Source organism: Marmota marmota, unplaced genomic scaffold (genome assembly GCF_001458135.2).
Source record: "Marmota marmota marmota unplaced genomic scaffold, marMar, whole genome shotgun sequence".
NCBI classification, from domain to species: Eukaryota; Metazoa; Chordata; class Mammalia; order Rodentia; family Sciuridae; genus Marmota; species Marmota marmota.
Genome location: NW_025999998.1, coordinates 13649203 through 13666126, shown reverse-complemented (window position 1 = coordinate 13666126; position 16924 = coordinate 13649203). Strand labels below are relative to the sequence as shown.

Sequence of the window (16924 nt, the reverse complement as noted above, 5' to 3'; positions counted from 1 at the left end):
AGGAGTGAGAATGGCAGGAAGCACAGATCCCGCTGAACCAGGGATTTGTACTGGGGGGAGGTGCACCGGCAAGTCCATGGTAAAACTAACAGGTTGTCAGCTCTTCCGTTCTCCCTCAAGATCCTCCTAGGGTTTCAGTGCCCGTGGGTGGAGTGCCAATGACCCTGGGAGAAGTTTTTGGAAGATGTATGGCATTGTCATTTTTTTGGTGGGCAGTATGTTTGTTGTCACTCAATGCTTATGAAATCTTATGTTAATTAAAGTGAATGTGAAAAAGATTTTAAATATAGCTTTTTTTATGCCTTAAAAAAAATTAGTTCTGGGACTCCTTAAACCTAGTACCAGCAACAACCTATTTCCAAAGTACATGCTTACAAGTTTGAAGGGTGAAATTTCTGATGATTACACAGACTCTTGCCAATGGATAAATGTGTTTGCTTTCATTCCTTCGTTTTCTAGTATTGTTATCCCCCGTGCTTCTATAATTTTCTCCACCACAGAAACAGCTCTATAATCTCAAAATGAAGAGACTGAATGAGAACCATGGCCCCGGATTTTGTTTTTCTACTTCAATGACAGAAACTTTCTTTGTAAAAACCATGCAGGGGATGATGTCAGAGGGCTTAAATTATCTCTATTCACAAGTGATGAGTTAATGATAAGACTGGGTTCTTCTATCTGCCTCTGGAATAAATCTCATTTCTCTGAGAACACAAAACATACAAAGAAATACACACTTATAAAATCATATGTAAATATGGCTAAATATGCATAAGGATTTCCATGGGTGAAGTTAGAAAAATGCTTTGAATATAAAAATTTTTGGTTCTCAATAAAGAAAATTGCTCCAACTATAAAGCTAAACTGTAAAGCTACTGTAAAGCTAACCTACTCTGTGTTAACTGGCTGATGTAATGATCAGGGTCTTTTTTGGTCAACTTCCTAGCAATGAGAGATAACATGACGATTTACCATATTTGGTTTTTGTGGGTTGGTAATGGTTCAAACACATAAGAGTAATTCAAAGCTATGCTTTTGTGAGTTCAATAATTCCATCCACTTAGAAATGAAATGATAGATTTTTTTTTAAAAAAAGCAACTAAATAATGCATGTTGTGTTGGGATGAGGAGAGTATTGCTAAAATTCACATCAAAAAGCATTCTCTATCACACTGCTCGGTTCTCAGAGCTGTTCCATTAGTGCCCCTTTAACATGTAATATTTCCCAATTAAATGTGTTGGTAAGAATTATTCATTTTAATAATTAAAGAGCTTCCCCAGCTCCCTGAAGAGCGTTACCATGGAGGCCCAGCTCCACTGCTGGGAATAATCACAGCATGCTAATGTAAGGAGAGGGTGACAGTTGAATGCTAGTATTGCCACTAGCGAAACTAACTCACGGCCCATTTGAATGGCTAGGCCTTGGGACACCTGTGAAGTGACCTTTTGCTATATTGGGTTGTGATGTGGGTTAGCATTGTGGCTATAATAGAGCATAAAATTTATCAACTATGATGCATTGACTGTCTTAAGACACTCTAGGATGCCATGAGACGGCTTTTGACTGTCTTCACCCTGCATTGGGTTTTGTGATGCCTTAGGGTTATACCATGAAGTTCTCCAAACAAAAGTGTCTTTCATTTTAAATCATTTTAAGAAGGGCTGATGCAAAAGGAAATTTGACAAGTGGTCATGAAGGAACGCAAGAGTAGTCTGCTCTGTTAGCAGCCACTATGTTGAATGTGGGTCTTTTAGTAGCAGCAAGACAGTGCCTTCTTCGGTATAAAATGCTGGTAAATGTAACCACTATAGGGATTGGAAAATTCCCAAACACTTAAGTTCCAAATATAAGAAAACTATATAGTACAGTAAGACCAAAAACCTCATCCCATTACTGAAAATAATAATAAAGACAACAATATATGATGGCTATCACTTCCCCTGGTAATCATCATAATTTTAAAATAGCTTGCACTTTAGAGAGGATTTTCTATAGAACACTGTTCTAAGTACATTGAATAAATCGATTCATTTAATTATGGGTTTATAGATATCAGGTCCTAGATTATGATACTTTGCTGTTTCAATGGCTACAGCATTTTTACGAGTATTAGCACCATGTCATAGTACTATTCAGTACTACACATCTTTCAAACCACACCATATGTATTCATTGATTCAATTCTTACAACAAAACATTTAGGTAAACATACTTTATGATAATTATACAGAGACACTGTGAGATTTCAAAGGTTCTACAGTTCATCTTGAATTCCTAGAATTTTCAAATTGGAAGTATTTTACAGATTTATTTATCTTTTACCAGTGAGAAAACTGATTTATAAAGATTCATAGTGTTATCCCTTAGTTTTACTTGATAAGAGCTAGTTTTGGGTAAAGGTTGTGTTATGGTTTAGACGTAAGGTGTCCCCCAAAAGATCATGTGTGAGACAATGCAAGAAGGTTTGGAGGAGAAATGATTGGGCTATAGCCTTAACCTAATCAGTTAATCAATCCCAGATGGGATTAACTGAGTGGTAGCTAGAGTTAGGTGAGGTGTGGCTGGAGGAAGTGTTTTTTTGTGGGCATGGTTATGGGGGTATATATTTTGTATCTGGAGAGTGGAGTCTCTCTCTTTCTGCTTCCTGATCATCATGTAAGCTGGTTTCCTCTGCCACACTCTTCCGCCATGATGTCCTGCCTCACCTCTGAGCCCAGAGGAATGGAGCCGGCCTTCTATGGACTAAGACTTCTGAAACCGTGAGCCCTCAAATAAACTTTTCCTTCTCTACAATTGGTTCTGGTCTGGTCCTTTAGTCACAACAGCAAAAAAAGCTGACTAAAACAGGTTGCAAAAGGACACTCCCAGAACAAAAGCTGAGGCAGAGTTGATTCTCTAAACGATTTTAATGTTTCCCATCGTGGAATAACCAGGAATATGAAAACAATGAAAGAAGACAGAAAAGGGTCAGAAAGTTGAAGGGGAGAGGGAATTACCTGTTGTTACGGTTTGGATATAAGGAAAGCTCCTGGGTTAATGCAGGAATGTTTGGAAGTAAAATGATTGGATTGTGAGAGCCATACCCTAATCAGTTCATCCTAGTTTGAATGGACTGGGTGGTTATTGTAGACAGGTGGGGTATGAGTGGGCAGGGTGGGTCACTGGGTGCATGCCCTGGAGGAGTTCATTATCCCTGTAGCCTCTTCCGCTTTCCTCTCTCTGCTTCCTTGCTGCCATGGGGTGAGCAGCTTGCCTCCCCAATGCCCTTCCACCATAATGTTATGTGGGCATGGTTATGGGGGTATATAGGCCCACAGCAATGGAGTCAGCCCACCATGGACTAAACCTCTGAAACCATGATCCAAAATAAAATTTTCCTCATCTAAGTTGTTCTTGTCAGATATTTTAGTCACGGGGTTGCTAAGCTGACTAAAACACCTGTCATGGTTTTCCTACGTGCTGTCTGGGACAGGACAGAACGCAGCACTTTCTGGCTTCACAGACAAGGGATGGATGGTGGTGAATTGCTCCACAGGATTCCAGGCTGTAACTAACCCATTTTGGGGTGGCTTTCTCAGAGTTTTCACTCACATTTGTGGGTAGTCATGATACAGTTGTGATGTGTGAAAGGACTGCTAGAAACCTGGGCGATGGGAGCCAGCTGCCACGGCTCCTCCAGGGTGGATCTAATTCTCCATCTGTCAACAAGCCTTGCCTCCACCTTCTCCATAATCCAGAGCCAATCTGGACAGATGGTTCTTACATGGTATATGGTTTTTGTTTTTTGGGAAGCTTTATGGTTATAGTTAACATTTTATAGTTAACTTAGAGTTAACATTTTAGCTAAGTCTTTCTCTCTTATTGTAATACTGTGACATAAAAAGAAACACATATTTAATTTGTTCCCAATTCCTGGCATAAAGCTTCTAAAACCTTTGTAATTTCCTGAGGGATAAAGGAATCTTTTGTTATTTATAATAAACCCCTTTCAAACATACTTGAGTTTATGGCTACTGAGGTAACTGTTGGAGGGTCCCAAGACGGTTTCAGGATGGTGGCTGGTAGCCAGAGGAACCATCCATATTAGAGGGATGAAAATTACACCCCTCATCACCTGACCTCTGGGGAGGAGAGTGGGGCTAGAGATTGAAAATTATCACTAATAGTCAATGGTTTAATCGACCAAGCTTAAATTATACATCTTTCATAAAAATACTAAACAATCTGGTTCAGGGGGCTACTGGGTTGATGAGCCTATGGTACTGGGGAAGCGGTGTGCCCAGGGACCACACAGAGCTATGTATGTTCTTCCCCTATATCTTTCCCATTTGGCTGTTCCTGGGTTGTATTCTTTATATTAAACAAAAACAAAACAAAACAAAACAACAACAAAATCTCCAAACACACCCAATAAATGTATACAGTGTTCCCCTGAGTTTTATGAGCTCTTGTAACAAATCACTGAAGGAGGTTATGGGAGCCTCTGATTTATAACCTGTTGGTCAGAAGTACGAATTGTCTGGAACTGTGCTTGACACCTGAGGAGAGGGCAGTACTGTGAGACTGACCTCTTAATCCATGGGATCTGCACTAAATAGTTAGTGTTAGGATTGAATTGAGTCAGGAGAAGATGTTTGGGTGGATCTAGGCAGAAACCTTTCAACCCTCCACAGCCCAGAAAGGAAGCAGTGAACAGGAATAGCTAACCAGAGAGGTGGGTGACAGAACAAATACTCTAAAATTCAATACTATAATGCTTGAGACTTGGAGGAACTTGGGAATTTAATTACTGGAGCAGAAAATAAGCACAGAATTCTTTGACCCTAAACCCTAACCATGTTGGGATTGAGGGGAGGGACAACTAGGGACAAAGAGGGAGAGGAAGAGCCCATAGTTTTCTTCCTTAACCACAGATGGAAAGAAAAGCAGACCAATTTAAAATGGAACAGGAGGAGCCAAGACAGTGGAGGAAATCACAGAATTTAGCTCAAATTGTGGGCTGAGAGCCGTGCCTGCAGGGCAGCAATTTTGTGGAGTCCACAGCTAGCCAGTCTCCGTAGAAAAAATTAAAACAATACAGCTTCTCCCCAACATCAGATAATAACAAATAAAACCAGAGGGAATAACTCTGAAATGGGTTGTCTCAATAATCCACCTAAACGGAACTTGTAGAGGGATCTCTGCTAGCTGAAAGTTACTGAAACCCTCCATCATTACCACGGGCAGGGGAACTAAGGTGGGGCTGACCTGAGAGCAAATCATTCCCGGGGAGTGTTAACTCCAACCCTGTGCCCCCCACAGCTTTTGCAGGAGTAAAGGGAAAGACAGGCCAACTGCATCCTACCCGAATCATGGTGATGGGCAAGACCCTAGTGAGCTGTATCGGTCAGGGCAGAGGCTTCTGTACCTAAGATGGCCCTCAGAGAGACAGTATCCACAGACCCCACAGTTGCAGATAGCATCCATGTGACAATACTGCTCCACAGAAGTCCCAGCAGAGGGGAGTAGTTGCCCAGTGATTCACAACCACCACAGCAGGAGCTCAGATGCAGGCAGGCCAACTGATGCTTTACCTCAGTCACAGGGATGGTACCCAAGTCATCTACATTAGCCAGGGTAGAGGCTTCTGCTCCACAGATCACTTATAGAGAGCCCTCAACCATGCGGCCCACACTTGCAGACAGCCTCCCAGATATATGCCACCTTAAAAGAAGCCCTGTGGAGGTCAAAGGGTACACAGCATCCCCATGCCATCAGCAACAGCATTGAGCCCTGCATTTTATGCTTCTGTACCCAACAGAAAGAGTCAGCAGACACAGCATAGCACCCTTCAAGGACGTAGGTTTGGGTCCCTAGATTGATGAACAAGAACCAGTTAGTTGGTAAGAAAACCATAGAATCAGGGAAGTAGTTCCTAAGCCCTAGAACCTCTAGGAGGATCCACAGCTGTGAGTCCTAGAGTTGCCAATTAATTAAATTCTTATTCAGGTGCATGGACCCACAGAAGACAATTCCTGAAGATAACCCTAAACAGCTAGCAGAGAAACTTGCATATACACAGTGGGAAGTACACACACAGGGAGGGGCTTAGAGATGAGTACTCCACAGACACTAGCCACCACCCTGTATGCCTAGATACAAGCCTTCAAATCTGCAAGTTGGCATTCCAGAGGGGGCAGCAGCCCTACACCCACTCACAGCCCACAGGCCACCAAGCACCACAGAAAACAAATTATAACACCTCTATCTTAGACTGCTACACCCCATACACTCTGGAATATATAGGGGGTAGCCCATACCGAATGTGAAAGTGCTGGATACACAGAACTTTTCTTCAGGAGGGTACAGAAGATTGCACACCATAATGGGGAATAATTGAGCTGCTAAGTCACAATCAGGGTTGATCTCAGATTGAACAGAAAATTAGTAAGTACCTAGACACACCAACGTTTGGAGGGAGCCTCCTAGAATTGTATCAGAGAACATTACTACAATTTTATACCTGGATTAGAGGACATGTGGAGAACATTTTCAACAATTTTCTCCCCTAAGGTTTAATAGAACATGGCTTTGCTTTAAAGTGATTTCAGTTAATAGATTTTAGTATCTTCTCTCAAAATGGTGCTGATATTGGAAATAGTAGATGATACATGTTGAGTGGGAGTATCAATAACTGGATATTTGGTTAGCCTGGGGCACTTAAGGGAAAGTAACTCAATATATACTTCCTTGCACAAAAAATAAAATAAAATAAAAGAGATAATCATCCCACAAGAAGGGTAGACACACAAAAAATATTAAAAAAGCAAGAAAAAATATCACTCCAAAGAGCCTACAACTCTTCATTGACACCACAGTGGAGAAAATGTTGAAGAGTTTAGAATGTTTATAATTAAAATGTTGGATGTGCTAAAAAAAAAGAAAAGGCAAGGATTTAACTTAGAGAAAATACGGAAAGTGGGAAATAATTTCAATGAAGAGATAGAGATTCTGAGAAAGAACCAAACATAAATCCTGGAAATGAAAGATTCAATAAATCCAGTTAAAAATTCAGTTGAAAGATCATCAATAGTAGACCACATAGAATACAGATTCTCAGACCTTGAAGACACAGTATATAATATTAAAAATAAGTTGACAATAAAGAAAAGATGTTAAGAGTCTATGACCAGACTATTCAAGAAATATGAGATAATATCAGGGGACCAAATACAAGAATTTTTGGCATGAATAAAAGCACTGAAATACACACTAAAGAATGCACAAACTTTTCAATGAAATAATATCAGAAAAATATTCAAACCTTAGAAATGAGATGGAAGTCCAATACAACTAACTCATTCATGTTGAAAACACTGGAACAAGAAGGAATAGAATGAATTTACCTCAGAATTGTAAAGGCTACATGTGACAAACCCGAGGTCAATATCATACTGAATGGGAAAAAGCCCTAAAAACATTTCCTCTAAAACCAAAAACAAGACAAGGATGTCTACTCTTACCACTCCTATTCAACATAGTTCTTAAAACTATAGCCAGAGCAATCAGGCAAGAAAAGGAAGTTAAAGGGATGCAAATAGAAAAAGAAGAAGTCAAATTATATCTGTTTGCTGATGACATGATCCTTTTATCTAGAAGACCCAAAAACTCCCCTTGAATACTTCTAGAGCTGATAAACAAATTCAGCAAGGTAGCAGGATATAAGAGTAGCATCCATAAGTCAATAGCTTTTCTATACTTCAATAATGAATCTGTTGAGAAATAAATTAGGAAAACTAGCCCATCCACAATAAGCTGCTCCCTCCCTAAATACTTGGGAATAAATCTAACCAATGAGGTGAAAAATCTCTACAATGAAAACTATAGTATACTGAAGAGAGAAGTTGAAGAAGTCCTTAGAAGATGGAAAAAACTCCCAAGTTTTTGCCACATTGTCAAGATGGCCATTATATGGATTCAATGCAATTCTTGTCATAGTACCAATGACATTCTTCATAGAACTAGGAAAAATTCAGTCCTAAAATTCATTTTGAAGAATAAAAGATTCAGAATAGCCAAAGCAATCCTGAGCAAGAAGAGTGATGCTGGAGGCTTCATTAATGCATGATCTCCAATCATACCACAGAGCTATTGTAAGAAAAACAGCACAGTATTGGAATAAAAACAGACACGAAGACCCATGGAATAGAATAAAAGACACAGAGACAAATCCACATAGATATATTATCTTCTACTTTCCAAAGGTGCCCAAAAATAGAGTTGGAGAAAAAAATTGCCTTTTAAACAAATGGTGCTAGGGAAAGTGCATATCCATACATAGATTAATGAGATTAAATCCTCATCTTTCAACCTGCACAAAAAATCAACCCAACATGGATCAAAGACCTAAAAAGTAGACCAGAGACTTTGTAACTGCTAGAAGAAAGCATATTATAGAGTCAACACTCCAATATATTGGCACAGGCACCAACTTTGTTGACAAGACTCCTAAATTTCAAGAAATAAAAAAAAAAAAAAACCAACAGTAAGTGGGATGGTACAAATTAAAAAGCACAACAAAGGAAATAATTAAGAGCATGAAGAGAGAGACTAAAGAATGGGAGAAGATTTTTGGTAGATTTTTCTCTGATGGGATCAATATCCAGAATATATAAAAAACTCAAAAATCAACACATACAAAAAAATCCGGATCAATAAATGGGCAAAAGAACTAAATAGACACTCGCTTCTCTAAAGAAGAAATATAAATGGCCAACAACTGTATGAAAAATCATTCAAGATCCCTAGCACTCAGGAAAATACAAATCAAACCTGCACTGAGATTTCATCTCACTCCAGTTAGAATGGCAATCATGAAGAATACAAATAATAATAAATGCTGGCTAGGATGTAGGGGAAATGGGGCACTCATACATTGTTGGTGGGACTGCAAATTAGTATAACCACTTTGGAAAGCAGTATGGAGTTTCCTCAAAAAACTAGGAATGGAACCACCATATGACCCAGCTATCTCACTCCTTGATATTTATGCAAACGAACTAAAATCAGCATATAATAGTGATACAGGCATGTCAATTTTATAGCAGCACAATTCACTATAGCCACATTATGGAACCAGCCCAGATGCCTGTTAATGGATGAACGGATAAAAAAAAATGTGGAATATATACACAGTAGAGTTTTACTCAGCCATAAAGAAGAATGAAATATGGCATTTGCTGGCAAATGGATGAAATGGAAAACATCATTCTAAGTGAAATAAACCACACTCAGAAAGTCAAGTGTCGAATTTTTTTCTCATATGCAAAACCTAGAGAAAAATAGTATTTAAAAATGAGAGAATCTCAGGAAAGTAGAAGAGGGAAGCTCATGAAAATAGAAGGGAGATCAGTGGTAGAGGGAGAGAGAGGAAGGACAGGAAAAGGGAGAAACTATAGAATGAAAGTGACCAAATTATGCAAAATTCATTTTGAGGAATAAAAGATCCAAAATAGCCAAAGCAATCCTGAGCAAGAAGAGTGACGCTGGAGGCTTCACAATGCATGATCTCAAATCATACCACAGAGCTATTGTAAGAAAAACAGCATGGTATTGGCCTAAAAACAGACATGAAGACCCATGGAACAGAACAGAAGACACAGAGACAAACCCACATAGATCAAAGATAAAAAGTCCAACATGGATCAAAGACCTATGTACGATTGTGATTATACCACAGTGAATTTCACCTTTATGTATATTTACATGGTATCAATTAAAGAAACTATAAATAATTAGAAGGAAGACCAGTAGAGAAAAGGGAAGAGTAGGTGGGAGGAGTCGTGGTAAAAAGGAAATACTGGAGATCAAAGTGGAGCAAATTATGTCTGATGTATGTCAAAATGAACCCCAATATTATGTGTAACTATAATTCACTAATAAAAACATAAAAAAGTTTTGAATTGTAGGACACCTAATTGATACTTGCAATGTTAGAAAAGAAAAAGAAAAACCACACACTTGGTGCTGGAAATAGTGACTGGAGAGAAAATAAATTATAGACTTGTAGTCACAATTGGCAGCATATAGACACGAACTAATGATTTTCATATGTATGAGTAGTATAAATAACTCACCAGTTAATACATTTTAATACAACAACACATACTCATAATGTTTGTAGCACCCTGAACTAAAGGAAGAGTCATCCTAAAAAAAGAAGAGAGACCACTCATGGTTTGTTCCTAAGTTCCCACTGTGTCCCTGTCACACCGTTTATACATTCCCAGGTAATTATGGACTTTTACTTATCTGGCTGACTTAATCAGGACATATTTGGTTGCAAGAAATGAAACCCTTTCTAAAACAAATTAAGTTCTAACAAATGAGTGATTCATTTTAAGGCTACAACAAGAATATTCAAGGTAACCTACAGGTAGGTGATGAAGTGTACCCTCTTATGGGACTGAGACTTGGAAATATTAAGTCAAGGTGTGGACTTCTGTCTTTTTCTTTCAAGGTTCTCCTTGTATTTGGTGTCTGCCTTTCATGGGGCATCTGCAGACTGTCTTCTGCTGCTGGCATGGCTGGTAGCTGCTTTCAAATGATAGCTTAAACTCCCAGATTCTCTCTATTGTATGGTCTGATATGCCGGCAGCCAGCTGAATTGGACCCTGTATATTAGTCACTCTTCTTAGTTGTAAGCAACAGAAACCGCCATGGCTAATTTAAACAAAAAAGAAACTTACTGGATATTAGGGAGCTAATAGAATTGATGAAGAGGCTTGGAAAGCAGGAAGAAGGGGGTGGGGAAAGGAAATTACCCAACCAGCAGCACAGCCATGATCACACACAAAGCTGGTTTTGTAAAGTCACCCTCCTGCTATTAGGCACCCACAACATGAACCAGTGACACTGGTGGCACTGGACTCTGCTGTTGCTTCTTCTGCTAAAGTCCACTTCAGCCCTCACAAAATAAAACTCTCTAATGTTCTGGCAACTTCTGTATCATTAGGTTCCAATTCAAAAATCCAAGACAGATTTTCTGATAGGTTGAGACTAGGTCGTGTGCCAATTCCTTGGTCACAAGTCACAAATAGGCTGGGAAAGCAATTATTAGGCACTTTCAAATTTTGTAGTGGAAAGAGAGGTATACTTCCTATCACTTCTCATAAAGCAGGAAGTTCCTCAAAACTAAAAAAGGAATTTAGATTCTGGGCAACAGAAAACAGGATCACTAGACTCACTGATCTATTTCATTACACCTGAATGAATAGGAGCACTCTATTTTGAGTCAGACATGTATGTGTGGACCAAATGACTTCTGTGGCCAGAAGGCAATATTCCTTTCTACCTAGAACTGAGTTGTCCAGGACGTTGAGTTCATAGATGCTTCTCTAAGAAGTGGGGTATGTGAGATCATGGTTAGGTAGTTCCTTTTCTTCTTCTATAGCTGGCTCATGATTGGTATTCTGAAGTGATCTGGTGACTGGATCCTGTGTTACCCATCTCAGATTACTTGATATCTTGCCATCAATTTCATTAATACACTTTTGTATGTTTATTTCCTGTTAGTGGGACAGTAGTGGTTACTTTGAGGTATTTGGTGAACAAATTCAAGCCTACTTCTTGCCTGGATATCTGAAATTATCACACCTAATATTCAGCAAAGTGGACCTAGCAAAACAACACTTTGGAACTTTAGAAGAAGATCTACTAGACATGATCCTTGAGAACACCTACCTGTCTGAGATGTGTGAAGTATGAAAATGGAAGAAAGTCTTTGTAAAGCTAAAATACCACCAAGATAATTATTTATTGAATATATATTGAATGTCTACCAGATCCTAGGGACTGTCAAGTTACACTAAAGTTAGTTTTTCTTTTCTTATTTTAGAGAGTTCAGCTCATGACAAATTAAACTAGATCTCTCTCAGTGGGTGCCAAATAAATAACCAACAAAAGCCATACAAGGCCATACATGGCAAAGGCCATTTTTAGTTCTGTGCTTCTGTAATTTGAATATTTGGGATTCAAATATGGGGAGATTGGCTGGTTAGCCCCATTTACAGCCTCTGTCTTAAGAGAGATTTACATTTTTTAATAAGTTCTACAATTTAATAAGGAATTATGAAACAGTTTCTGGAGTTTTTGTTTTAGGTTCTGAATTTTAACAAGTACAATTGGGTCTTTGTTCTGAATTAGGTAAATGGTGCTAGGAACAATTATCTTCAATGATTATGGTTACTTGCACTTTATAGGAGGAAAAAGAAATATCAAAGTTGATAGAAAATAAAAGGAGTCTGTAAGAAACAAAAAACAAACAAGAATGGATATTATATGAAAATTCCACCATGGTAAGGGGACAGAATGGTAGGATTTTCCTCATTACATACAGTCAAATATAAAAAATACAAAGCTGGAATGTTAAACACAAAAATATTTGAGCCTAGGAAGGAAAATGCAGAAGTTTAAGAAAGGGCAAATTGGTAAAGAATACCAAAGATCATACCATTGTCATCTGTTTTACTAGTTCTCATTACCATCTATGTTCACATCTAATCTCTCCTTTGAAGGTCTGCTGCATCTCAGAATGATGCTGTAGTTATGGCTGAAAAGTAATAATGTAATTATGTTTGAAAAATAATGACATAATTATGTCATAGAACAGATTGCTTGGGAAGTTTTGTTTGACAATATTGTCGTATGTGAGAGGTATCAAAATAAATCATGCTCTTTTATACCACTTTAATAATATTTTAATAAAGAACCATGATGACATATGAAATAGTAATTTGCATACTCAGTAGGACTAAGACACATCACTATACAATAATTCCATTCGTCTTTGGGGGAACTGAGTTTTCTCTATAAGGAAAATAGAGATAGGCAAAGCTCTAACCTGGAACCATATAAAAATGGAAAAAGTCTTTGTAAAGGTAAAATATCACTAAATAATTACTTATTGCAATTACTTCTTTGCATCCAAAACATATATAGTGGATGTCTATCGGATGCTAGGAACTGAGTCAGGCTTCACTGGAGTTAGTTTTTCTTTTCTTATTTTAGGGAGTATAAGAGATACCCTAGGGATGGTCTGCTGGAATAAGATCCCACTGCACCCGTTTTTGTTTAACAAGAGGATACGGGTGGATAAAGCCCTCCTTATAAGTTGAAGCTGAGCAAACTCACCATCCAACTGAATTCTCAAAGGCAAGGATCATCCAACTTTCCATAAAGGACCAGCTAGTGTCCACATAAGCTTTGTGGTTCTAACAGTCACTATCACGACTCTTCAACTCTACCTTTAGAGCTCAAAAGTAGTCATGGAAATGAAGGAGTGTGACTGTGTTTCTATGAAATTTTATTTATGGACATTGAAAGTTGAATTTGTGTAATTTGTATGACAAACATTATTATTCTTTTGATTTTTTTCAACCACTGAAAAATGGAGAATTTATTCCTACATTTATAGATTGTACAAAACGAGGTGGTGGGCCAGATGAGTTGGACCTTGGGCTACGGTTTGCCAACCCTGCTTTAACGTGTCCTCTTCCTTTCCTTCTTTCATAGTTTCCAAACTAATTAAGATTAAATACATTTTCAGGAGGCCTGTCAGAGCTTCTGTGGTGTCACAACTTAGTTTTAAAATATTATGGTCTAACCTTTCACATCCTCTTCCCATTCAGGTGTAAACATCTTCGAGATACAGTGTCAAGAAGGTGAAAAGCAGGTAAGACCTGTCAGAGTTCATAGATTCAGTATTTAAACACTTTCTTCCACATTATTTAATTCATCTTTTCTTTCCCCAGTTTCAAAACATAATTCCTAATCCATTTCCTATCTTTCCACTTTAAATTGAATTTGTATGGGACATATATAATCTCTTTTGGAAAAGATATTTGCCATGACTCAAACAATCCTTCTGTTTGCTGTTGGTTTCTTACTTTTGAAATCAGAGAACACATTTTAGTCCCAGATGAATAAGAGGGGGAAAAAAAAGTAAATGGAGTTGAACATCAGCCAAAATACAGGCTTTACATAAGATGCCCAACTAATTTCCCCAGCTCTGTCCGCTCTATTAATTTTCTGCCAGTTGCTTATTTTCTCACAAATCTTACACATCCTGTACATGCAAAAGCAAGAGGAGCAAAAGCTCATATTTGAACTAAATAAGCAGAAAGAACACAGCCATTCTTGTTACCATTATAGAAAAGCATTTTAAATTCAATTTAACCCATAATGAGAGTATACCCATGCGTTTTTCCATAGATAGTGCTGTGTAGACTGGGAGATTCTAAATTTCTGTATCATAGAGTATAAACCTGTAAGGAGTTTGCAACTAAAAAATACTCTCAAGTATATTTTAATAAAGAATAATAAATGTGCCATGTGGTTTGGTCAAAAATCATTGGTTGACAAAAAATATCCTAAATGGCTCCTTTTATTCTTTGAGCCTCTCTGAAATCCTTCCTAACCTCAAAGGACTTCTCACACATGCTCTCTTTTGCATTTCCATCTTAATACCATGAGGCATTGTTTGTTTGTTTGTTTGCTACAGCCTGTTGAGCACAGCTAAGGTTGTAGCTCCTGCTAGCCTCAGTTCTCAGTGCCCTAGCCTGGAGTGCTTGCTGTTTATCCCCTCTGGTTTCTAAGAATTCTGAATATTCCATTACTTAAGGGTGAAAAATGTTTTTTTGCCCCATTTCCCCCCCTCTGCTGCAAAGTGGTTTCTTCTCTACTCAATTTCTTATCAAATAAATATAATTTTTTTAATTTTAAAAAATGTTTATTGCAGCCCATTTCTTACCTTAAGACTCAGGAACTGATCCTTGGTAAAAAGGCTATGAGTAGTTTGAGGGTCTGACACCAACATGTAATCATCCTCCCTTTAGTAAGAACCCAATGACCTTGAACTAAATGTATGCATCTTAATTCTCCTTTCTTTTGGCATGAATTCCGCTCCCTAAACTTTCTCATACAGTGTCATTCATCCAGATCCTGCACCAGACAAATCCTGTAAGTCACACTAAAATTAGCTCAATAGTCACACACAACTTGGACTTCCATTCTGGGGGCTCTGCACATAAGCACATAGAGTAGCCAGAGTGAACTACACAAATGACACAAGTTGTAGGTAGGTGTTCAGAGAGAACGTTCTATTGGAATCTAGTGTTTGAGCTGGACTTTGAAAAATGGATAGAATATGGATAGTCAATGTCTTTCTTCAGTGGTGTTCTGGTCTACATTTTAGGAATTTATAGTCCAAGTCTGAAGGTCATTGAAGTGGACAGATTATCAGAAGAAAGATAATAGAGGTTAAAACAAACAAACATGAACCAAATGAACAGAAACGTAGCAGAAGAAATCAGGGAGAAAAGGTAATTTTTATGTGTTATCTGATGCATTTTTCAGGATATGAAATCAAAGTTCATACTATGCCTTGTAGCATGTTTCAGTTACCTCTATAGAAGACATGTGTGAATTTGTGGACAAGAAAGGCTTTATGCAAAAGATGGGAATTGAGAAGTTTCTGAAGGTTCAAGAGGCTTTGACCAATTTAATTCATAAGATTTGTAGGAAAAAGTTTTTTGAAATATTACCAAGATGAAATCTGGGGTGAAAACTTTTTTTTTTTTGGCTTTGCTTAAAGACCTTTCTATTAAGTAGAGTATTACTATCCATCAGATAGGTTGATTTTTTTTTTTTGACTGAAAAGGGGCATTTATGCCTGTAGTTTTCCAAAACAGAAAAGAGAAATGGAGTACAACAAGTTGCATTTTCTGGTTATGATTCATATGGTTAAGTTTGTATTGAGCCAAAGACAATGAAGGGATAACGGGAGGATCTTTAGGAGGTAGGTAGTTTTAGGTAAAGTCATGAAGGTGGGATCCTCATTATGGGATTAGTATCCTTATAAGTAGAGGAAGAAACTGCAGAATTCTTCACCAGCCCTCCTACCAGGTGAAGAAACCCTGAAAGGTGGCTATCTGTAAACTAAGAGGTGGGCCCTCGTCAATAACTGGGTCTTCCAGTACCATAGTCCTGGATTGCTGGCCTCCAGAACTGTGAGAAATAAGTGTTATGTTGCCAGAGTCACCCAGCATTTTGTCACAGTAGTCTGCTATGGTTTGCATGTCCCCTCTACAACTCATACTGAAATTTAATTGCCATTGAAACAGTATTAAGAAATGGAAACTTTAAGTGGTGATTAGGTTATGTGGACCATGCCCTCAAAAATGGATTAATACAATTATCATGGGAGTCGATTCATTTCTCAATTCTTGACCTTCTGCTATGTTGCATGAAGACCTTTTTTTTTTTGATAAAGTATAAAGGATTTATTTGTTGAAATGAAAGTATGATCCAGGGAGAACATAAAGAGAGTCCCAAGAGAAGAGCAGCCTTGTATCTCCTGTGTTGTGATTTTTATGGCCTGCTTGGGATTCTCTGACCCCATGGATTATCCATTTAGAACAGTTACCATGGTTATAGCATGAAGCCTTATATCATATACTGGCACCAAACATGCTCTTAGATTTTCCAATCTTTGGGACTGTGAGCCACATAAACTTCTCTTGTCCATAATTTACTCAGTTTGTTATATTCTGTTATAGTAGCAGAAAATGAACTAACACAGAAAACTGGTACCAAGAGTATGGTACCAAATATCAAGCTATTGTTATACACAATAACTTGGAAAGAACTCAAGGAATTGTACTGAGTGAAAGAAAGATCACATAATGTATGGTTTTACTCATATAACATTCCTGAAATGACAAAATTATAGAAATGGAGAACTGATTAGTGATGGATAGGTATTAGAGATGATGAGGAGAAAGGAATGGGTATGACTCTAACTGGGTCACATAAGGGAAATGTTTATAGTGACGGAATAGCTCTGTATTTTGATTATGACAGTAGTCATATAATTTTGATAAAATG

The 16924-nt window shown here is 38.0% G+C and overlaps 1 long non-coding RNA gene across 3 annotated transcripts in view; it reads left to right on the top strand.

Annotated features, from left to right (window-relative positions):
• Window positions 1-16924, top strand: part of LOC125617902 — a 62140-nt gene that overhangs the window by 43426 nt on the left and 1790 nt on the right. For all 3 annotated transcript variants that reach the window (XR_007349039.1, XR_007349038.1, XR_007349037.1), the window contains exons 3-4: window positions 13669-13712; window positions 15234-15360. This is a non-coding gene — a long non-coding RNA (uncharacterized LOC125617902). The remainder of the gene's footprint in view (window positions 1-13668; window positions 13713-15233; window positions 15361-16924) is intronic.